Below are 24,347 nucleotides of genomic sequence, written 5' to 3' on the forward strand. Positions count from 1 at the left end.
TTCACTGGAACCACCCTCACCTCCTGGGCCCGAGCAGATGCCCTCTCGGTCCCCGCCCCCTCCCGCTGCTCACCATCCAGCCTCCCTGACCCATCACGGGACACCGGACATAATGCTGTACGTTCCTGGTCCTCCCAGGCTTGGCCGCCAGCTTCCGCAGAGCCCAGAGCACCTCCGTCCCCCCGCTGCTCCTGCCTACGGGCTCAGCCCTGCAGAGCTCCTTCCTCCTTGGGCTGTGGGGGGGAAGCTCGTCTGCCTGAATGCCCTCCCCAAGTCTCCGAGGGCCTGTGTCCTGTCATTAGGTCTCACCCGAAGCCACCGCCTGGAGACTACACCCTGAACCCCACTCCCACTCGGCCTCCGTGCCTCCCCCCCACTCTGACACTCTCTTGTGCCAAGCTGATAGCTTCCCTCTCTGTTCCTTTACTCCCTACGCGCCCCACCCCCCCCCACTGGAATATGAGCTTTTCCAGGAGTGGGTCTCACTCGCTGCTGGTGCCCCCCGAGGCCCTGAGCAAGCCCATAATGTCATTGAGTGTCCCCCGGACACCCACTCGCTGCTGGGCTTCCTCCAGAGCCGCCCATCCCAGCCCCCGCACACTTGCCATGGCCCCCCACTTTCTCTCCTTTGTCTGCTCAGACTCTTCCCAGCTCGAGGTCCATCCGCCTTGCTGCTCCCAGGCTGCACGTTCAAGCCAGCATGGACTAGTGGCCTGGGGGCCACCACAACCACCAGCACCCCTGGAGGGCTACAACCACGGGGAATGGTTCTCCCCCAGCTCCGGAGGCTGCAGTCTGAGATCCAGAGGCTCCAGGGGAGGGTCCCTCCTGCCTCCCCCAGCTCCCAGTGGCCCCAGCATTCCTCGGCTTGGGGCAGCATTGCGGAGTATCACCCTGTCCTCGCTTGGCCCCCTCTCTTGTAAGGACGCTTGCCCTTGGATTTGATGCTACCTAAACTCCATGAGCTCATCTCATGGTTCTTAACTTAATTACATCTTACAAAGACCTTCCAAGGAGGGTCACAGTGATAGGCTCTGAGTAGGCATGTCTTTGGGGGGGCCACCATTCACCCCACTACAGTGTGCTTTTCCTCTCCCGGTTTCTAGCACCTCTGTACCTGCAAAGCTTCACCTCACCATCCTCCTCCTGAGGGCAGCGCCCCATCTGTCTGTCTCCTTGTCCTCCGTGCCTGGCACAGGTGAATGCCCCATAAATGCCTCTATTTAGCTTCAGGGAATCCCAGGCAGGGGGCAGGTGGTGAGCAGAAGTCCCCGCTGCCCCCCCACCCCAGTCCCAAACTATAAGAACCCGGGGTGGAGATATTTATAGACTGGACCGAGCAGCCCCCACCGGCAGCATCCACAGGCTCCCATGTCTGTCCGAGAGCTCAACATCCAGGCTCCCTGAAGGACCTGCATGACGGCGTGTGGCAGGTGCCCAGAGCCCCACTGCGGGGACTGCAAGCAGGCCCGGGAGCACAGAGGTAAGTTGGCACCCAGAGGTGACTCGTGAGTGGGCACCGGCCCCTCATCAGGCTGGCAGCTCATTAGGGCAGCTCAGGAGGCAGCCAAGGGGCTGAGTTCACGGCAGCAGGCGGGGCGCATGCTTGGATCTGACTCATCATTATTTCACAGAGGTTCAGAAATGAGGAGGAGGTGGACGCGTGACCCACTTCTGCTGGCTCACGGGCACCTCGCTGGCAGGAGTGCCATGGCAACCAGCTGCACGGGCTTAATTACACCAGCCCACGGCACTTCCTCACCAAGATTAACGGGGAGCAGACACCCTCACCTCTCCCAGCCGGGGAGGAGAAGGAACGGTTGGCTCTGCTTACGAGAGGAGCCCCCGTGCACCCCTCCTCCACGGGCACCTGTGTCCACACTCCTGCCGGGAGCCGGGGGCAGATGGGGCCGTGGATCAGAGCTACTCACCCCCTCCTCTGGTCCCCAAGGGTCCCATGCCAGCTGGCCCTCTGGCCGGGTGACAGCCACCAGGTCTGGCCAGGCTGGCCTTCCTCCTGCTGGTGTCCACCTGCCCACCCGGCCTCTGGCCCGGCCCTGAGCCACACAGGAGGCCCTGCCAGTGGGGGACAGATGGGGCAGGTGACTGGGGCAGCCCAGGGAGGGGCAAGTGGATGAGCAAGGGTGTTGGTGTTGAGCCACCTCTTCTCAGGTGACCCGTCACATCAGAACATGCCCACGGGTGGTGCCACCATCCCCATTCCCAGAGGAGAGGCTGGGGCCACAGAGCCGCAGAGCCAGGCCCATCACCCAGCACAGGCCAGGGTCCCAACCCCGGCCTCTGGGATGCCAGAACCCGGCTTTCCTGCTCCCCATCCCACTGTCCCCCGCAGGCAGCTGATGGGGGATATGCCCCCTGTTGCTGTGCTGCCTCGTGAGGGTAGGGCTCTGGGGCAGGGCGAGGGGGCTTGTTTACCAAGCCTCTACCACGTGCCCATGTCCCAACACACGCTTGCCATGTGGGTGAGCTGTTTCCGCGCCTGCCATGCACTGCAGCAGCATAGATGAGAAGAGAGGTGACATCCAGCCAAGGATAGAAGATTCTCCTCCACCCCAAAGCAGAGCCCACAGCCCACTCCTCCCCCAGAGACCCCTGTCACTGCCCTCTGCTGACCTCTTCTTTCCCATCTCGCTCTGGGCCCCCGTGTTTCCCCCAGGCTTGAGGCAGCCCTTCAGGGAACAGAGGCTGGCGACTAACATATGTGCCTCCTCTTCCAGGGAGGCTTCCTTGACTCCCAGACCTATGATATTCAGATGTGGCCCAAAGACACAGCCTTGGTTGAAAGAAAAGAAAGAAAAAAGAAAGAAAGAAAGAAAGAAAAACAGAAACAAGAAAGAAAGAAAGAAGAAAGAAGAAGAAGCAAGAACGAAAAAAAAGAAAGACAAGAAAAAGACAGAAAATCCACGAAAGAAAACAACTAAAAAAAATAAAACTAACCCAGACACCTCCACCGCCCCATCCCCTCCTCCTCCATCCCTCCCCTCCCCTCCCCCACATCACCGCCCGCCCCGCCATAAAGAAAAGAAAAGTCTTTTCCAAGTAAACTGACAATAGAGCTGAGGGACCCATCCGTTGTGTCCCCCATGCCCACATAAGGGCTGCTGGGCTGCATGGCCTACTCCCCCGTCTCACCCCCATCCAGCCCACCCACTCCGGGTTGCCCACTCCGGTCGTTGTCTAGAGAAGGGGCTCCTGTCTCCCCACCAGCAGGTACTCAGAGCTAATGCGCTCACACATGGTGAGTCTGGGGGTGTTTGGGGGTCCCCGCTGGGGCGTCTCCCACTGCATCCCCATCACCAGGGCCTCTCCAGCCCTGGTGCCAACCTCAGCCTCCTTCTGCAGAGCTGGCACCTCTGGGAGAAGCCCTCGGGGGTCCAGGTCCCCTGTAAGATGACCTTTTAGGACCTTTCCACCATGAGCTCCAGGGCCAAGGGTGGCGCCTATGAGAGGGTCCCCCCAAACCCCTTTCCATTCTTCCCATGGGTGACAGGCTTTGGGTCCCTAAAACCCCCTCTGAGATTTCCTCGGGAAAATACACAACTTGACCTGTGATCTGGGATTACTGGTGGACTGTATCTCAGTGCCTAAATCAGGGTGGGTGTGCCAAGGTATCGGCAGCTTCAATGACACAGGTGTAGGTCTCCCTTGCAAGCACGGGCACCATGGGTCAGCCAAGGGCCCTGCCCACTTGCCCTGCAGGTCAGCTCGGAGCAGCCCTGGGGCCCCTGCACCCCTGAGTGGACGCCACGCCCCATCCTGCTCAGAGCTTATTGGCCAGAAGGAGTCACATGGCCTGACAACCCACAGGGACCCAGGAAGTACCCTCCTGCTAGTGCCTCCGAGGGAGGAAGGCCACAGCCACTGTGTGCAGACACCACCTGGGCTGCTCCTGGAGCTGAGGACCCCTGCAAGCAGGGACCCCAACTGGGTTTGTGGGACCATTCCTCGAAGTGTGGTCGCCCCCACGCCAGCAACCCCCAGCATGGCTGTGATGCCACCCTTCCGGGGTTGAGCTTGGTACGGAGCAGAATGCCTTCCTGTGCCATGGTTGGAGGAGCCCCACTCCTCCCTCCTCCATGACGGAGCAAAGGGTGCAGGCGGTGCATGCACCTTACTGGTCACTGGGACCCGACGGCCTGCCCTCCGTGCCGCCCCACGGTCTCTGGTGCCCTGTGGCACCAGCCCTCCTCCAAGGCCCTGTCCTTTGTCCTCAGCACCGCTCCAGACTGGATCTACCTGCCCACGGCTTACAGACGCTGGCCTCGGGAGCAGAGTGACACAGTGGCCCAGGCACAGCCGGGTGGGGATCCTGGCTCCAGCCGTTGAGGGGTGACTATTCTGTAAACTAGAGCCAGTTCCACGGGGTTTGTGCAGATCACCTGAGTGCAGACGCGTAGCACTGTGGCTGGATGCTGTGGCTGTGGTCTAATCAATGCTGTGACCTGTCAGGTGAGACCCCTGGAGGGTCACCCAGCCCACGGGACCCTCACAGTCTGCTTGTGCAGTCCCGTTGCTGGCTGGCCATCTCCCCAACCCTTCCTCCCGAAGCCCACATGTCACTGCTGCATTTGTCATCCAGTGCTAGAGTCAGTGTCTCTTTCCTCTGACCCTCCCCCCTTTTGCGTGACATTCGTCACAGCGACTCTGACTCCGTGGCAGTCTGCCCTCTGAGGCCATCACGGGGGCCTATGCTAGGTGGAGTGCTCCAGGTTTTGGGGAGGGATTCAGGCTCCCATGGGCTCTGTGGCTCCTGGCCGTGTGGCTAACCCTTGCAGCCCATGCCCTCCAAATAGAGGGAGGACTGGTGGAGGCGACCCCGAGGCTGTGAGAGTTGGAGGCGTCGGGAACAAGCCCACCCCACAGGGGGGTGTCAGGAACACAGCCAGCACCCCTAGTGCAGAGGGGAGGACGTCTGGGTTCACAGGGCCCCCTTCACCTGCCAGCTGGGAGACAGGACACACCTCCTCACCAGCTCAATCTGCCACTGCAGGACATCCCCTATGCTTTGTCCCCTGTCCCCCCGCTGCCTGCCTTGGAAAAATAGTGATTGCTTCGCTCCTGGAAAAATAACTAGTTTGGGACTCTCCCCGGCTGCCTTAGAGGTGAACTGAGCCAAACCAAGTGGAGCACGGGAGGCTGAATGAGCCGAGGACGAGGATTGCGAGTTTTATGGCTTCACTTACACGCGGCTGGCTCCTCGGTGCTTTGTTCTGGTGTTTAAAGGACCCAGCTTCCCCTTCCCCTCTCTCTGGCTGCCTATAACTTACAGCAGTTTGGCAAAGGGAGTCTTTGAGGGAAAAAAAAAAATGTCGAAACATTTATCTTTTTCTCCCCACCAGATCCCTCCAGAATTCAGAAACTCTTAGGAAGTGGTCCCGAGGTTCGTGACAATTTATATCTGTGCACGAGGCCAAGGAGAGTCCGTTCTCCTAGAACGGGATCCAGCCAGGGGAATCCTTGGCTTAGCTTCCCGACCTCCAGAGGTTTTTCGAAGCGTAAAGTGAGATTCTTCACGGAAAGTTCCAGCAAAGCAGATTTGGAAGAGGCCGTGTGGTCAGCTGCTCTTCCGGGCTAAGTCATACTCTTTTTAGGTAAAGAATCTGGCCAAGTTTATTGAAAATCGAGCTTTGTGGGCAAACAAACCAGTCTTATTGTGGTCATCTTGGGTCGAAGTGGGAATGATTACAAAGAGGAGCGTCGTGTTCTGATGATACATGTTGTGGACATGAGAGTCTAGAACAGCTCGTCGTCGTCTGAGGCTCTCTTGCTCCCGAGGAACCAGACTGATGTGGACGTCCAGCTTCCTCCAGCATGTGGCTGGAACCCTCCTAAAGCTAACATTTCCAATTTTTTTCTTACTCTCTTGACTTGGAATCCGGGTGCAAATACAACTGCCCTTTTCCTGAGGCCGCGCCAGCTATCGGGGGACAGGTTGGCACGAGCTCCAGGCCACATGCCACGGTGCCTGGCATGTCACCTTCTTCCTGCCGCCTGCCGCATGGCCTCAGGAGACCAGCAGTGACAGCTCGCTGCAGACCAGGAGCAACTGTCCATCCAGCTGCCCCGCCCGCCCCCACTCTGCTGAGGACACTCAGAGCCCACGTTTGGAATCTTCTCGGCAGGCTGCTCTCCCCGCTCAGAAAGCAGAGGGTGCGTGATTTGCTGGGACTCTGGCCCTCGGCTTTTCTTTCGTTTCCATAGAGATGGCTCTCGTTAAATGACCCGATTGTTCAGATGGCTTAGAAACCTAACTTAGGTGGAGGGAACACCGGCTCCTGACACAAAACACGCTCCCCTCCACCTGGTCCTAAGGCATCGTGAGGATGCGTGGGTGCTGACACATGCTGTTGTGCCTACCTGGATAGGTTTTAAAAAATTATGACCTATTTGAGTTATCTGATGGTTAAGTCTTGGCTCCTGGGAACCCCTGCTCCCAGAAGCGTTAGAGTCCTTGGCGTTGTCCTCTCCACTGTCGTCACACTGGCCAGACCAGTGCATGGCCACACTGAGAGATTATGTGCCTGCGGGTCACCCGCCTGGGTGACATCCTCGAACCGTGGATGGAGGAAGGCGGGGACCACGCGGTGCTCCGGCCTGCCCCCGGGCCACAGTGTCAACAGTGGTGACAGGACGGCACTGTACTGCCCGGCCATCCGTCCAGGCTGCCAAGAGAATGACCAAGCCAGGGTGGGGAGGTGGCAACTGTTAAAATAAAAATCAGAGGCCAGCCTTAAAATTGCCTGAGCAGGCGAAACCAGCATGGTCCTGCAAACAGTGCTGAGCTGAGCCGGTCTGGCAAGGCTAACTCGACCCAGGGCGTTGATCGCTTGAGCCCTGGGAACTGCCAGCAAACCTGGAACTGTGACCCGAGGTACAGTTCTGGAAACGAGGTAGCCACTGAGGACTCTACGACTTAGGAAAATTCCGATATGAATAACCGATCTCCGGGAAGGACACAGTCACTGCCTCCCCCCGACGGGAGCTGCTTTGCAATACTGGGGGTCTGGTCGGGGCGCTCCTGGTTTGCAGACTGTCTGGCGTGTGCACAACAAACTTTCATAATTTCTACTCCAGTGACTCACCAGCTTCACTCTATTCCACCTGAGCCCTTGGCCCCCGGTGTGGACGGGCTCTCTGTGCTGCCTGCCTTCTCTAGCGGAAGCCATCCCAAGCCATGGCTGTAGTGCTGGGCACGGGGGGGGGAGGGGGCGGGGTGAGAGGAGAGCTCCCTGCCAGGGTTGGGACTGGAGCCGGGAGTCCCTGGGAAGGCGGGAAGGGGACCGAGTGGGTGGCCGAGGCCTGGGTGTAGCACTGGTTCCGAGCTGGGTTCCTGCGAGCAAACTGGGGTGACATGAGCATCCCCAGGGCCATGTCATGGCAGAGTCTTGGGGCGCAGCGAGGGAAGGAGGATAGAAAGTGCTTTGCTGACAGCAAGATTGGGCGGCTGAGGTGTGGATGGGCCAGGGCAAGGCAGATGGAGCTGAGTTTTCGGCCACCGTGGTGCCGTCTTGACGCTCCAGGGTTACAGAGGTGTGGGGAGGCAAGACGCATGCCCCCGCCACCACATGGGGTGGGGCTCGGGGCCTGCGAGGCCGGAGCGTCGGGGCCAGTGGGGGACTGCAGGGACACTGGACCCCCCACTCTGCCCTGCTCCCTGGCTCAGCAAACCCAGAGGAGACAGAGGGTTAACCACGTCCATGGACCCCACCCCAGGACCCTGAGCAAGCAGGGCAAGAGGGAGCAGAGGGCACATCCCCAAATGAGTTGAGGATGGGCAGCCTCTGCTGGGCACACCGGCTTGTGAGAGTGCTGCCCGTGAGGAGCATACCAGACACCCCGGCAACTCCCCTCTCTGCTTTGCCACAAGCACCTGCCAGGGAACGGAGGCTGTAGCTCCCCTCCACGGACTCAGGCTTCCAGCTGGGCCCCCGGTGGTGCCTCTCCTCCTCCTCCTCAGACGGCCTTGGCTGTCCAGTTCCTCACCTCCTTCACCTGCATCCTCTGCAGCCCTGAGGTCTGAGTGGGGTGATGAGCTGAGGGGCCACACAGGCCCCCTCGAAGTTGGGCTCTGCAAGCCAGGCAAGGCTCCATGGGCTGCCTCTCCAGAGTCTGCCTGTGATCCCACCACTATGGCTTTAAATTACACACTCAGGGCATTTATTTCCGAGGCCGGAGCCTGTATTTATCGTTGCTAACATATTTTCTTGGGAGGGGATGTGCTGCCGCCTATAAATTTAGGAGGAGGAGGAGATGGATCCGTACAGGTAGATGGAGATGGATCCGTGTGTCAGGAGCGCAGCGGCCCCACAGCTCACGGGGAGACGGATTTCCTACCGGCCTCCGACAGGCAGCTCATTTGTTCGGGGACGAAGGAGGGAGGAATGGGGGACCAAGCTTCCCATTTGTCTGACGACGCATCAGAAGCTTGCCAGCCTCCGCACCTGGGTCTGGACTGCCCTCCCGTCTAGGCTGCCAGAGTCGCTGCGTGGAGGCTGGATGAACCTCAGGGAAGAGCGGGCGCCGTAGGGCAGGCGTTTAAGGCACTGGTTCTGGTTGCAGGCACTCAGACCGTGACCCATTCCCAAACCCATGGGATGCCAGACAAAGAGGGCTGGGGCTGAGGGGTAGATAGACTGCGATTCAGCAAACGATCTGTCCTGCCAGCCCCTTAGCTCTGTGCATGAGCTACTTCCACTGGGTATTGGGGTGAGCTTGGCCGAAGGAGCCCGGGCCCCAGGGCCAGCCAGCCAGGGCCAGCCACGGGCCGTGAGGGGCCATCCTCTGAGGCGTCATACCTTGCGCTGAGGCTAGTACTGTCCCTCCAGCCTAGCCCCAAGTGAGGCCGGATCAAGGCAGAGGCTGAGGCTGGATGCAGCCCGGGGAGTCCATTTTGCAGGAGGAGCTCAGGCACAGCTGGGAGGGAGGGTCGTTTCCGATGCTCACTTCCCAACCGGGAGGCGTGCACAGACTGGCTCATCTCCACGAGACTCATTCAGCCTCCCCACTCCCAGGCCTCAGGTGCTGGGCCCAGTGCAGAGCCCAGAGTGCTGGCCAGGGCAGCACAGTCCAGTCCCTGCCCCTGAGGAGCGCTCGGTGAGGGAGGGGCATGTCGATCAGACCCCAGGTCCTCGGACCCCAGGGGGCTGCACTGCATCTTTGCACGAAGCCCACTCTGGAGTCGGCCAGAGGCCTGCCCTGTTCACGGTGCATCTAGGTATCCCCCAGCACTCTGCCTTTCTCTTTCCTCAACCCTGTCCTACTGGGGTCCCTCTACCTCAGGACCCTTGCACATGCTGCCCCTCTGTCCACAGTGTAGTCAGCTGGGGTCTTGCACAGCTAGATCCACTCCTCAGAGAGGACCCACTTCTGGCCTGCCCCATCGTCTCAGTTGTCCGCAAGCCACTGAGTCACACTACTCACTGGATGACGGTGTCTCCCTTCTGATAAGAGGAGCGAGGGAGCCACATCAGTGCCATGACCACTGACCCCAAGCTCCTGCGGCAGGGCTGGCACACAGGACGCGAGGTGGAGGTGTGTGGAATGAGCGTGTGCATGACGGTTCGTTGACATGGGAGTTTGATGACAGGATGCTGCTCAGAAGCTCCCCCTGAGCCGGGGTGGCCCTGATGGCATGTCCTTCATGGGCGTCCCAGGGCTTCTCTTGCCCTGCTTGCTACCTGCGTTTCCAGACACAGTCGTCCTACCTGCCTCCAAACTCCCGTGACCCCTGGACAGACTGCCACGGACACTCGATGTTCCCAGACATATCTCCACCTTCCTGGGAGTGTGGGCCCCTTCCCGGGTGGGGAGGCCCCTGGCGTCGGGTGAGGGGGACAGGTGGGCAGCAACAGGACACAGGCCCCACCAGGGAAGACCCCGAGTCTGGTAGCAGGAGACACCCTCTCTCTGGGGAAGAGGCTATGCCTGGGGCCAGCCAGGTGCCAGCTGGGGGTGGCTTCCCACGGTGACCGCTCCTCTGGCCGGCCCACCCTCCCCCAGCCCATGTACATCCTCACTGAATCTTCACCACGATGACACACGGGGAGAGGGATGGTGGTGACCGTCCCCACCTTCCAGGTAGCAGACCAAGGTCCGGGATGGCAGGTCCTTGCTGCTTGGCGTGCAGCCTGTGGGCCAGCAGAAGGACACGCACAAACCCTCGGGGGACTCCGTGAGCGCCCAAAAACTTGGGGAGGATGGCTCCGGGTGGCAGCCTGGCTTCAGCTGCCAGATTTTCCAGGGGTCATAACCCCGTCCTTCATTCTGCGGTGACCCCTGAGGCCTCTGCTCTGTCTCGTGGCTGGTTGGGGGGTGGGGGGGCTCTGGACACCCACTGCACACAGATGTCACCTCTGCTGGATGGGGATAGGGAGCCCCTCCGTCCATCCACCCCCCTCACCCTCCAGCAACAGTAGCCAGTTGGCAGTGTCCCCAGAAAGGCCCCTGACCCCCGAGGATAGGTATGAGAGGGTGTGGGGGGTGTGGGAAGCTGGCCCTGGCCAGGGCTGGGACAGATCTCTACCTGCTGCAAGGTTGGGGGGAGGGGCATATAATTCAGGATTAGTAGCTCCCGGGAGCCCAAACCTCTCTAACATGCTAATCAGCACTTCCCTGAGGCTGTGAGGGGGTGAGGGGGTGAGGGGGTGTGGGGATTGTCACAACACATCCTTCCTGGTGGCAGGCATGAGGCCAGGCACCTGCCACTTCCCTGGGACGCCCGTCCAGGACTCAGAATCCTCTCTGCCTCTTGGCTCCTGAATCTGCCCAGGCTGGGGACGGATGGGGACAGCAGAGCAGGTGTCCCAGCCGGGACAGGAGGCACAGTGAGTGCCCCATGCAGCCTGGGGCCTCTGGAGCCCCTGACACACAGCATCCAAATAAAGGCTCCAAGCCCAAATGCCTTAGAAATAGCACAGGAGGGAATTCAGGTAGAGGCCTGAGGGAGGGAGGGGGTATTTTTAGCAAAACTGCCTTCTTTGGAAATGCTCACACTTTCTGGCAGGTGTGTCTGGTGGATGGATGAGTCTGTGGCTCTGCGTGTGCTCACCTCACTCTGTCCTTCATCCCCTCCATGCCAGGACCTGGGGCTAGCAATCCGCCTGTGGGAGGGTGGGGCTGCAGGTGGGTGCGGCCAGGGGGAAAGTGCAGCCAGCGGGAGAGGAGTCAACCCGGAGAAATCTGCCCTGCAAGCATCACATAGGACACATCAGGGCCCCTGGGCGTGACCATGGGATCGTTTCTGATGGAGGCGCTGGGCAGGCAGGCTGTCACGGCCAACAGTGGCTGACCATCATGTGACATCATCTCCCAGGAGCCCACATTGTGTGGCTGGGGTGCCGGCCAGGGCCTCCACCAGTCTCCAGCCGCCGCTGCACAGGAACCAGGCCCTGGGGGCGGAAGATGCAGACCCGTGGCCGAGCATCTCCATCGGTAGATGGAGGCCCCAGGGGGGTGTCTGGCACAGTGGACAGTCCCCACTGAGTCCCCCACAGTGGACGGCTGCCCGTCACACCCCAGTGCCCACCCATCTGATATCTCCTGCCCCAGCCGGGCCAAGCGAGCTGTTGTGCTGGCTCCAGAGTGTGGGTCCCAGGTCAGCCCAGGACGGTGGTGGGACTGGTTTCCATCCCTTTCTCTCCTGCAAGGATAGAACAGAGCCAGGGAAGGTGTGGAGCCCCGGAGCTGGAGATCACGGCAGTGAAGCCCAGACCCGGGGAGAGGGAACCTGGGGGCTCCATGGTCCCCGCATTTCATCGGGGTAACAAGCCATGTTAACCGCGCACGCCAGGGCCGGCGAGATCACCAGCACGGGGACTCACTCTCAGCAAGTACTGACAGCTCCACATGCAGCAGTTACTGTGCAAACGTGTGTCTGGGGGCAAAGGTGACCGCAAGTGGCAGCGTGGGGGTCTCTGCTGTGGGCAGCAAAGGACCCAGGATATTTCCGCAGCTTTGGAAGAAATGGCTATGCCGAGAAGGAGAGAAATCACCTGTAGCCTGTTGCCTGAAGATGGGAGGCTCCTGGCCCCTGGCGGGGAGAGGTAAGGGTGGAACAGAACCAGGATGGTGAAGGTGGCTCAGAAACGGAGGCTGGATCATCGGCCAGAGGTGGTGTCACCAAAGAATGACGGCAGGACTGGGGAGGAGCGTGGGTTACCAAGTAAGGCTGTAGCTGCTCCTAGTCCCCTCACCCCCTGCCAGACAGCGAGCCAACCCCACTCCTGGGCCTGGGGTCACTGGGGTGGTCCAATGGCTCTAGCAGACAGTATCCTGTATCCCCCCGATACAGCCCGGGATGTTCGACCATTGTAGGATTATGTGTTCTCGCCCTTCCTAGATGAGAGAGAGGGGACATGAGACAAGGGGTGGTTCTTGGCAAACTTGTTGTGACCATGAGGACCACTGGGAAGGCCAGAGAAACCAGAGCTCCTCTGCTGGGCTCAACCCCACCCAGTACACAAGCCATCCATCTGCACAATTGTCCTGTGCCCCGGGAGCTACTTTGTCTCCCGTTATGCAGCCGAGGGACGGGGGGCGCTGGGTGGTGAGGAGCCCCGCGGCATGCCAGGGCTCACACCCCCAGGACGCTGGGTGCAGGTTCCTACTCAGCACCCTCCACTCCCTCCCGTGCTCGGGGTGGGGGGAGGCGCTGAGAGCAGCTCGCAGGCCGTCACAGCCCAGGCGGCCCTTCCGCGGGGGACACGGGCAGGAGGCCAGCCGGGAGCGGAGTCCCGGACCGCCCGGTGGACGCAGGCCGGCTGGAGCGTCTGTGGGGTGCGCCCACGCGCCGGGGGAATGGGGTGGGGGCGCGCCCGGCCGCACGCTCCGGTGATCAGTGCACCTGTCCTCGCGGCCCCTCGGACATGCGTGAAAATGTCCTGGGCGCGGAGCCGCCCTCCAGCAGGGAGCCTCGGGGAGGGGTGAGGGGCACCCGCCGCTCTGTGGAAGGAGCCCTGCGGGGGAACGGGTGGGATTCGGCGGCTTGGAGGGTGTTCAAGGAATGTGCCGCCCGCCCCGGGGCCCCGGCCTCTTCTCTCGCACGGTGTGAGTGCCGTGTCACTGTGTCACCGTGTCACCGTGTCACCATGACGTGGCTTCCCCAATCCTGCCACTGGGGACCCCGACAGCAGCTGTCGCAGGCCCGGCTCACCAGCAGGGGCCCCCACGCTCTGGCCCGGCTGGGCGGCCAGCTCCCCCGCACGCGACCCCCCTCGCGGGAGGGACCATCCGGGGCTGGGACCATGCCAGGGCCTCGGGCCGGGCCGCCACCCCTGCCGGGCTTCTCCGCTCCCAAGCGCAGTCCGAGGAGGCGAGTGGGGAGCTGAGCTCTGGCCTCCCTGCCCTGGGGCCGAAGGGGCGAAGGCCCGGGAGGGGACTGGGGCTCGTCTCTTCCCAGAGTCACCGTGGCAGGGGTCCTGCATGTGCTGAAAACCTCATGTTGCCCCGTTTCCCTGCATGTGTGACTGTAGACCTGGGTTTATCCTGCGGCAAGCGCACCCCGGGGAGGTATCCGGGGTAGGTCTCCTGGTCCCATTTTTTCTTTTTCTTTTTTTTTTTTTTAAGATTTTATTTATTTATTCATGAGAGACACAGAGAGAGGCAGAGACACAGGCAGAGGGAAAAGCAGGCTCCACGCAGGGAGCCTGATGTGGGACTCGATCCCAGGTCTCCAGGATCACAACCTGAGCCAAAGGCAGACGCTCAACTGCTGAGCCACCCGGGCGTCCCACCTGGCCCTGTTCTGAAGCAGAATTAGCTGGAAGACCGTTCGCAGGAGCCCACGGGAAGGGCCATGCCAGCGCGTGAGCACCACGGGGTAAACACCAGTCCACGTGAGAGTGAAACAGGACACGTCCTTCATTCTCCCTGGCAGAGCCCGTGCGGTACTGGGGGCGCAGATCCCCATCCCAGCTGCGTCAAGGGCACATCCTAACCCTTCACAGTGAAAACGGCTTGAGACACTTGTGAGACTTCACTGCACAGGGTTTTGGGGTAAGGGTTGGTCCTTATGGAATCTGCGTGGGTCCCGGTGACGGTGCTCACCGAGAAGGTCAGTGGGGTGTGTTTCACGGGAAGGGTTTCCAAGCAGCAGATGGCTCAGCAGAACCGAGTGACAGGACAGCGGAGACTGGACGGTCAGGAAGCCACCTGAGGTGTCCACGTCCAGTGCAGTATCAGGAAGCAAGGCCTGGGGATCCCTGGCTCCCACGTGTGGCCCTGGATGTGTGGTAACCGACCCCTCAGCCTCATCGCCTCGGGGGCGAGGGTCCCAACAGACACAACCCTGGGTCTGGGTGTGTCCCCCCCCCCCCGCCCCAGCTTGTGACGTGGGGGCAGAACCTGAGCCCTGTTTGCTCATCTCACATGCCAGGGATTTTTGTGCTGACCCGTACAAGCAAACTGTACATGTGCCTGATGCACAGTGTGGCTGCAGGACACGTGGAGACGCCCTCCTCTGCCTGTGGACGGGCGTGAGTGACTCATGCACCCCAGGTCACCCTCGCTGACACAGCAGCTCCTCCGTTTGGGTGTGGGGAGGACCTGCCGGCCACAGCCCCAGCCCCTGGGTTCAGCCCAAAGAGCCAAGTGGGTGACAGAGAAGCAATTTCATTTTATAGCGAAAAGTCATTTCCAACCTCTTTTCACGTAGGATTGCTGCTGTGGGTGGAAATTCACCCAGGTCCTGAAGCCACAGATGACTTTTAATATTATGGGAGCTCTCCATTTTTCACTAATTTAATTTCTAGGCCTATTAAAGGTAGCCTGAAGAAACACCATCTGTTGAGTCGATGATAGAGAAGGAATTTTAGGAGTGAGACTTAAATTTCCACTTGATCAGGGATCTTGGTATCTGAAATCAATCTGGGGAAGCATTGAAATGCTTATCAGGAGGATTTCTCAATCAGGGACCCTAGTCTTGTGCAGTTTTTTCATTTCAATCCATCAGCTGCTGACTTTCTCGGCCCCAAGAAGGGCCCGACGCGCATGTCCAAGTGCAATTCAGAGCTGCCAGGAGAGCAGCCACCGGAAAACAAGATGTTTAAGGGATTTTATTATTTTTAGCAAAACTCCAACAGTCCCGCATGGACTTCATTTCGGTAAACACGGGGCATATTCCTGTTGGGAAAACTTCCTCTGCAGGGGTTGGGGGAAGACCTGGGTCAAATAAGCTGGTGCCCCTCCTGCCCCTCAGTTCTCCTGGTGGAAAATCCCACCTCCCCCAGGGATGGGCTGGGAGGCACAGCCCCAGGAAGCCCCCTTCCCTGCACTTCTGGCCTCAAGAACACACTAGCACCCCCATCAGGGCCCATTAAGAGATGTCACCTGTGTGCCAGGCACCAAGCAGCAGAGCCCAACGGGCCCCATCCCCGCAGAGAGGGTAACTGGGGCAGGCACCTCCGCCGCTGGCCTCCCAGGTGGGCAGGACTGGGGCCATCCCCAGGGGGTGTGAGTGTCTGGGGCAGGTGTGCCCCAGGCATGAAGGCTACAGGGGGCACAGACCCTGGGGCCCTGGGAAGGAAAGGGATTGGAGAAAAAGCGACCAGCTGCAGGGCTTCTACCCTCCAGACGGGCAGCCCTCAGTCTCTGGGACCCGAGGCAACTCCCCCAGGGAACGACGTTGGTTTGTGCAAACAGCCTGTGCACGAGGGGGGACTCCAGGGTGTGTTTCCCCTCAGCAAGACCAGGCACCAGCTTCCTTCCCGGCCCCTCCCTCAGTGTGGCCGGGCTCCCTGCTCCCCATGGAGAAGCCCCTGAAGCTCTGGGAGTCCTGAGAAGTTCGGTCCCAGTGCCTGGCGTGCAGGCCTGTCCTCCACCTCCCCCACACCCACCTGCCCATGTGAAGGCCCAGCTCCCCATCACCCACTCCCCACCATCTCCCTGGTTGGTCTGGTCTACCTTGCCCTCAAATCCTGCCCATCCTTCGCAGACAGGCTCAACCCCCTCCTCCAGGAAGCCCCCATCATCCATCTCACACTCATCTCCCTGAGGGCTCTCTGGCCATGGGTTCCAGTGTCCAGCTGGGCACACGGTGGGCACCAGGGACAAGTGGGTCTTTTTGGTTGATGTAACCTGAGAACAGAAGGCAGTGTGGCTTGGGGGAGCCTCCCCAGGGGGACAGTGCAGGCCACAGATGCTGCGTGGACCACAGACAAGGGGGCACAGTCTCGGGCGGCACTGAGGGCGGGTGGACCAGAGAGCACGACCCGCCACTGCCACATCCTCAGATGCCCTGGGCCGTTTCCTCTGGGATTCCAGGGAAGGTCTTGGAAAGGAGGTGGGAGGGGCCCAGCTGTGTGCTCCCCGCCAGCCCCCAGTCCCTCAAGGGCCAACTCTGCAGACCACCATCCTTGGGCGGCAGGAAGATGTCGTCACTGCTTTATCATCCTCCTGACAGAGGCAAGCCAACGGGGGCCACGCGCCATGGGAGGACTGTCCCCACCGTGACCTGCTGCCCTCGCCCCATGAACATCTTGCTGCCATGTCATCCACCCTCTCTGCTCCCTCGCTCAGAATTCGGGAGGGTCTCTGCCTTTCGGATTTCCCTTTAGAAAGGAGGGTCCCGTTAGCCCTCGTTGATGCACCCTCATTAGCAGTGAGGGCATCTGCCCAACGCTGGTCCTCCAGCCGCAGTGGCGATGGGCACCAGGAGGCCCGGCTGTCAGCCAGAGGCAGAGGGGATGCCGAGGGAGGACGGGGCTGGGCCGCTGCCCGAGGCCATCCCCGCATGCGCAACCCGGGGGCCACCTCTTCGCGGAGGGAGACCTGGCTCCTCGGTGAGGCCCTGCGCCCTGACGGCAGGCCCAGAGCAAACCAGCTCCCGCCTACAGGGCCCCGCACAGGGCTGCGTGCTCCGAGGAGGGGGGGAGAGAGCGCTGCAGGCCCCGTGGGTCAGCCGTGCTGTGCTGGAGAACGAGTGGGAGTGGCTGTGCACCCGTAAAACTCGATGGATAAACATAGGCCAGTGTTGGCCTGTGGGCCATGGTCCGCTGGTCCCCGGACCATGTCATTCAATCCTCAGACATCCCTGGAGGCATCTGTGACGCGCATCTGGCCCCTTGACTGAGTACAACCAGCCGGACGGCTTACCTGACACAATAGTGCCCTCGTGGCTTTGGCAGCTGAAAGTCCCAGATGGTGTCATTGACGGGGCTGGCCTTCCCTTACCTGCACACGTCATCCCCTTCTGCCTTCCCGCTCCCTCTGCTGGGCTCCCCTCCACATGTGTCTGACTCTACTCTGCCAACAGGACACCAGAAACACCGGTACAGGACCAGGGTCCACCCACCCCAGTGCGACCTCGTCTTCATTACGTCTCACTCCCACAAAGACCTTACTCTACAGCTCGGCCACATTTGCAGGTGCCAGGGCTTAGGACATCAGCGTGCCTCTCATTCAACCCCCAGTACTGAATGAGAGAGTCTCTGGAGCACTTGAGATGCCAGGTCCACCTCAAAGGAACCTGCACACCAGCCCTGCCCCCTCCCTTCAGCAGGAAACGTGTCCCCCGTCCAGGCCAGCAGCTCCTGCTGAGTTTGTGCGGCAGCCGAGCCCATCAGAAGAGCCCGAGATGGGGGCTTCCCTGGGACACTGGCCGTGGGCTGGGGCGTCTGGGGAGTCACTCTCACAGCAGCCTGTGCATGTCCCAGACTATGCACACGGGGTTCCCAGCTCGAGCCAAGGCCTCCAGACAAATCCTCAGCCAGCATCTGGGCGTCAGGCTGGGTAACGTTTCCCCAGCTCCAGGCCAGATTCTTGGACAGCTTTGCAAGTGCAGTACCTGGGCGGGCCCCCGCCTCCCCGGGGCATCTGGAGCGGTGCACTCCTCCCCATCCGGGTTCCTTTGGTGACCCAGCGGGCGGCGCCTCTGGGAGTTCTTAACCCCCAGGAGGGCACCTGTGGTGTCCACTGGCCCCCTGTTTGGCATCCGCGTACGACCCAGGCATAGAGCCGTATCACAGAATCAGCAAACCAACCCTGTCCCAGAAAGAGTTGCACGGGGCCCACTGCTCAGCTGGGATCTATCTGAAGAGCGAGCCCTTTCCCTGGACGATGATTCCCGCCCCACCTCACCCCTACCCCCCACCCCGGAGCGTCATGCCAGCATGTCCGGGCTCACCTGGGCACTTGTCCCACCTGGGTGGGGATCACGCCTCCGTTTTCACATTTTGTTTCTTGAACCGTGTTGTCATTCCCACTGTGGGTGATGTGGGAGTCATCTGTGGTGGCCACGCCTGGGCTTCCCTTTGCCCAGGGCTCTACAGAGACCACACAGCCCGGCCACAAGCACGGGGGTCACCTAACCTGGTGTCGCCTGGCCTTGGAGAGACCACCTCCAGTTCGCTTTCAGGTGCTTAGAGGAGACAAGCGCTGGCCAGAGGCCTAGAGAGCAGAGGAGCGCCAGCACTGGAACCATCCATCACTCCACATCCTGTGTCGAGCTTGGCCTTAGGGGTCCCTTGGGAAAGGGAGGGGTTGTGTGCTCCTGTGGAGACTGGGCACCATGGTCATGGATGATGAAGGGCCCTGAGACAGAGCCCATAAATCTTTCATGTCCAAGGGTCGTGGGTTCCTTTTGTCTGGAAGATACTCTCTGGGAAGCAGCCCACCCTGGGCCAGGAGGCTCTGGTGAGTGCCTGGAACTCCTGGGGGCGGGCGGGGAGTGAGGGCCTGGCTTCCTTGCCCCAAATGGACCCACCGAGGATGCTCAGTCTCCCCTGCCCTATTGCCTTCCTTCCGTGGTTCCCACTTGCCCTAGGTGTACCCCTGACTTCCCAGGATCTCCTGCACGGCAGCCTCCTTCTTCTCGCTGGCACCTTTGTGCAGGGTTCCCGACCTCTTTCACGTGATGCAAACACACACACAGAAAGCGAGAACAGGTGTATGGCACCCCGGAGTAGATGAGCGGGAGGTGGGAAGTGGGGGCGGTGGCTGGGGGTCTTCGTGTTTCAGGTGTGACCCACATGCCCTTCATCAGAGGACCATCCCTGACCCTCAAGCTCCCCTGCCCTGTCCCCTGACTGCCTCCTTTCTCTCCTTCAGGCCCTTGTCATAGAGAAGGTCCACCTCTGCCCGGCGAGCTCCCCAGCTGCAAACACCCAGTGGGGCTGGAACCCTGAGGGGGGAGGACCGTGCACCGTGTGTCTGTCACTGGCTTTCTGCCCCGAGGGCACTTCCCAGACCCTGGGGGGTTCCTGCCTGGGACTCTGTCCCCAAACAGTGTGGGGGCCCTGCCTGCATGGACCACAGTGGTTTAGCTCATCTCTGGGGGGTGGGGGGCGCGGGGCAGGGATCAGAATCCAGCAGGCAGGATGCCGGAGAGAAGTGAAACTCACAGAGAAGGAGCCCCTGGGTTGCCAAGGGGCCTCCTGAATACTCACAGCATCCCATGAGGTGTGCGGGGCTCGCTTATGCGGAGCTGTGAGCAGCTCCCCTGCTCTGGAGGACACGGGGGTCCCCGCCAGCAGTGATGAGCGGCAGAGCCAAGCAACTGGGCACTAAATGAGCTGCTCGTCAGGACGAAATGCCACAGGCTCTCAAGAAGAAAAGCAGGGCCCACATTCCCGGTGCCCGAGCGTCCCGGGTCCACACAACAAAGGTACACAGACGCGCACAGCGGGAGAAGAGGTGGCCTATGAACAGGGAAGAACAGTGGACACCGGGCCCAAGAGCCCCAGATGTTGGGACCGGTGGCTGCGACAGCGGCTGTTAGGGACTCGGGCGAGTGCTCCCTGAGAGGGACATCATCACCCATGTGCGGGCAGGACACGTCCACACACGAGTAAGAACCAAGGGGGAGTACCATGTGGCATGTCCAGGACTGGAGCGCCAGGGTGCAGGGGGTGACCCCGGCCCGATCGAAATGGCAGGAGGGACATGGCACAAAGTGGGTGGCAGAGCAGCGCCAGGCCCGCCATCTGAGGGGGCACGGATGGGCTGGGGACACGGGCGCAGCCTTCGCAGCAAGAGGCCAAGTGACACAAGGGTCTCCGTGTGCCAGAGAGTGAGACAGGAAAAAAGATTTGAAGGACACGGGTCAGACATTCCCAAGATTTTGTGACGAGCATAAAATGCACAGACGTGTGAATCTTAGAGAGAGCCAAGTGGGAGCAGACGAAGAGAAGCTCTGCGGGGTGGACCTGCGCTTTGGGGACAGATGGCGCCTGGGTCCGTCTTCGCAGCCACAGGACACAGGGGACGAAGGACCCAATCCTGGGTGGGAATTTCCGTCAGAAGGAGAAGTGGAGGGTGCCAGGTGCAGGAGCCATGCGGGAAGCCATCAAGGACGTGGTTTTTCTTCTCTGAATTTCTGGGAGAGGCAGCATCTGCCTCCCGAGACGAGGCTCTGGACAGAGCCAGCCTCACTGGGGTTTACCTGCCAGGAAGACATGCCCCGGCTGGGCGATGGCGAGCATGGGGCAAACCACCGTCTCCTAACCTTGGCTGCTGCAGGGAGACCACAGGAGCCTGTCCTCGCTCCTGAGAGACACACGCTGCGGCGTTAGGGCGAGCAGCCTACCATGTGGCCCTGACCCACTCTCAGGCCAGGAAAACATGGTGCACGTGTGTGTGTGTGTGTGTGTGTGTGTGTGCACGCGTGCGTGTTCATGGGAAGAGGGAAGAGGAGGCCATGCTGTCCCAGGGCCCAAACCACTAATGCCCTTTCTCCATCGCTGTAAAATCACGCAAGCAGCAGAAGTTATGTTTTCAATGATCATTTACATAAATGATTTTAAATGATTATTGACATAAAAGCGAATGTGGGATCCTTGGTTAATATCTGTTTCTCTGTGGTGGAGCGAGCTCTGGGAAGGCAGGGACCCGCCCCAGAGGGTCACAGGACAGGGGTCATAGGAGAAAGGACCTCAGTGGTGAAGATCACACCTGACATTGCAGCTCTGCAGCCCTGGTCCTTCCACTGCACCCCATCCTCCTCTCTCTGTCTCTTGGTCTCTCAGTCTCTGTCTATCTCTGTCTCTCTGTGGGACAAAAGCTGCCTCTTTGCGGCAGGACAAGGGCAGGATGGCAGGCGCCACACACCATTTGCAGGACCATCTGAGGGAGAACAGCTTTTGTCCTCGGGACACTGTGAGAGGGCGGGGCTGGCTGGATGTCCCTGCTCCCTCCAGGCTGGGGCACAAGCTGTCCTGGTGTGTACTCTGGGCCACCAGGGCTGAATGACCAGTGCCCAGAGGAGCCAGAGGGGTGGATCCTGACAGAGCATGTCTGAGGGTTGGCCCACGGCCCCTGCGCCCACCTGGCCATCGTGCAAATCACAGTGTAACCGGGTCCCAGAGCCTCAGGTCAGTCATTCCTCGGCTGGACATCTCTTGCTCAGGATGCCACCCTTCACCCACGCCCACCTGGAAGGAGGGGTCGCAGTGTGAACGTTGATGTTTTCTGACTCGAGCCAGGACATGTCCTGTGGCGCTGCCTCTGTCTGTGAGTACCTGGAGAGAGCCAGACCTCAGTAGGGCAGGTCCTGGAGGGCAGGGTGGGTCCTGAGGCAGACCGGGTCCTGGGGGGAGGCCGGGTCCTAGGGGAGGCTGGGTCCTGGGGGGTAGCCTGGGTCTTAGAGGAGGCTGGGTCCTGGGGGGCAGGGTGGGTCCTGGGGGACAGGCTGGGTCTAAGCAGGCTGGGTCCTGGGGAAGGCCGGGTCCTGGGGAAGGCCAGGTCCTGGGGGCAGCTGCAGGGCTGGCTGGGTGCCAGGTGCTGTCCAGTCCTTCCAGACCCCCTGCAGCCCCTCCTGGCACCTCTCTGCCCTGGGATCTGGCTGCTGACCCGCTGGGCCCTTGGGCGCATTCCCTTGTCCAGAAAGGACACCTGGCGCGGCTATGGGAGTCGAACCAGAGGGCATATGTCCAGAGCCAGCTCCACGCGTGGGGCCGTGTGCCAGGAGACTTTGAGTTTCTCGGGTCACAAATGGTGTGGACACGGCTACACAACAGGGGAGAAGTTGGTGCCCCAGGCCCCACGGTGCCTGCATCGACCCCATCGCCATCCTGAGCCAGGCCTGCAAGGGGCCAAGCAGGTGCAGCAAGAGTGCTGAGCCCTGAGGTCACGAGGACGGCAAAATGTTCTCCGTCCCTCCCATCAGTATCTTCCTCCCTTAGAGGGCAGTGACCGTGTCCTTGGACAGCCCCCGCTCCTGGCCATCTGGCTCTTGTCAGCTGACAGAGTTGATGGTGGAGGGAGCAGGTGAGAAGCAGCTGCCCGAGGCTCAGGGTCACTCTGCGGCTGAGGCCCCCGGAGGCCCCAGAGCTGATCATCCCAGGACCGCACAATGCTGATTGTTCTGGAGCTGGCTGGACCCCAGGGAGCAGCAGGCTGTATGACCACCACACCACCCGGAGGATGGTGACTTGGGAGCTTCATTCTTGCGTTGTACTTGGAGAGAAGTTTCCAGAAGGAAGCAGAGGTTGCACTTTCTGGGTCAGGCCCATCTGAGTCCTGCTGGAAGGAAGGTTCTCTCCAGGGAGCAAGCTTTCCAGCTCGGGAAGAAGGGTCGGCCAGGTTCCAGGATCCCTGTCTGAAGGGGTCTTAGGGCCACGGGACCCTCTCCCCAGCTTTGAGGGAACAGTGGGCACAAGGTGGGTGAGCAGGGGGGCTCTGGGCTGGAACCCACCACCCCTGGCCCCACTGACCCCCCATCCCCAGAAGCCCTGTAGCTCCCCACACCTCAGTACACGGTCACTAGCATGTGTGGGAAGGGCACAGACTACGGTCAAGGTCATCATGGGCTGTCCCGCCCGCAGAGCAGAGAGTGCCAGGCCCTGGCCACCATTCCCGCTCTGCCGTCCCCAGATGGGGGACTTGGGGGCTAGTTATAGCCACCCTGCAGGATTAGATCCCGGGGTGTGGAGTGTGCTCAGCCCGTGGCAAGCGCACAAGAAGCATCACTGATCACTTGTGCAGCACCTGCCAAGGAAACGAGCACAGGCCTTGCTAATAAAACCAGGGTGTTTCTGGGACCTTTCCACGCTGTGACTTCATTGCCAGAGTCTGGTCGATGCTGAGGCTGAGTCCGGAGCAGGAAGGGTGTCCACGGGTGAGGGCAGGAACCCAGCGGGCAGCTCAGGGACCAGCAAAAGGGGCCAGGTGGAGCTGCTCCTGCTTCGGGTTTCAGCCTACCTGGCCCTGAGCTGCTCTCCCTGGGTCCCAGGACTCCGAGGCCCCTCATGGGTCCAGCTCCAGCCGTTCTCCAGGGCATAGCCAAGTGAGTCTCTGTGGCCGGCAAAAGGGGTGCAGGTATCTAGCACGGGGACTTCATCCGTGAGCTGACTCCTGCCAAGGGTCTGCTCCGCGCTGGGCAAGCCTGCCGGGGGTGAAGCAGACCCACACCTGCACACGGACCACTGGACCGGATGCCCCGGGACACCAGGCCGAGGCAGCCAAATGAGCCCGGTCCATAGTTGGTCACCCCCAAATTCCATCTGACCTATGTTGGGCCAGGGAGGGAGTAAGGATGAGCAAGGCCACGTTTGCACACCTGAAGCCCCAGGGTCAGGCAGGGGTGGCCACACCAGCGCCCAGAGAGCTGGGTTGAAAGCCAGTGGCAGGTGTGGTCCAGCGGCCAGAGCACCAGGAGGCCCCGGGCTCCATGCAAGATGTAGAGCCTGGTGACTCGTGCCAGCATCAGTCCCCATCGGGGAGGAGCAACCTGACAAGTGGGGAGTCTGCAAGCTCCAAGGTGGAGGCTGTTTCTCAAGAAGGCAGCCCAGAGTGTTTCTTTCATCATAATTAATTCACTGGTGGGTGAGGCACCAAAAGTGCCGTCCCTTGAGAGCAGCCAGGACGCGTGTGGACAACCATGTTCTTCATTCTCGGCCCAGAGCCAGCCATCCTCTCGCCCTGGAGAGAGGGAGCAAGAGGCTGCAGGCTGGAGGCTGCGTGCCCTCCCCGGGGGCTTCATTCACTGCCCAGAAAAAGGCTAGTCGGAGCACTTTCCAGGAATCCTCGGGGACGGTGGTGGCAGTGCAGGCCTGGGTCTGGCTCACAGCCCACCAGGCACCCCATGGCCCAGGTGGGGGCTTCAGGTGGCCCTGGGCCTCGGGCTGGCCACTGTACCCGGGGCTGTGTGGACTGTGTGTGAGCTCTGGCCGCTGGACGACGTGTTCTGCGAACCACATCACACATTCCCACATCTGCTCCCCAAACACATTCAGGGCCAGACAAGGAGGAACGCATGGACCCAGCAGCTCCTGTTGCAGAGGTGACCTTGATGCCACATGGGCCCAGGACGGCTGCTGTACTGTCCAGAAAGGAAAACAGGGTCTTTTAACAGGATGGGTTCTGCTGAGCTTGGGGACTATGTGAGGAACCCAGGT

This window comes from Canis lupus, chromosome 9 (genome assembly GCF_011100685.1).
Source record: "Canis lupus familiaris isolate Mischka breed German Shepherd chromosome 9, alternate assembly UU_Cfam_GSD_1.0, whole genome shotgun sequence".
Classification (NCBI taxonomy): domain Eukaryota; kingdom Metazoa; phylum Chordata; class Mammalia; order Carnivora; family Canidae; genus Canis; species Canis lupus.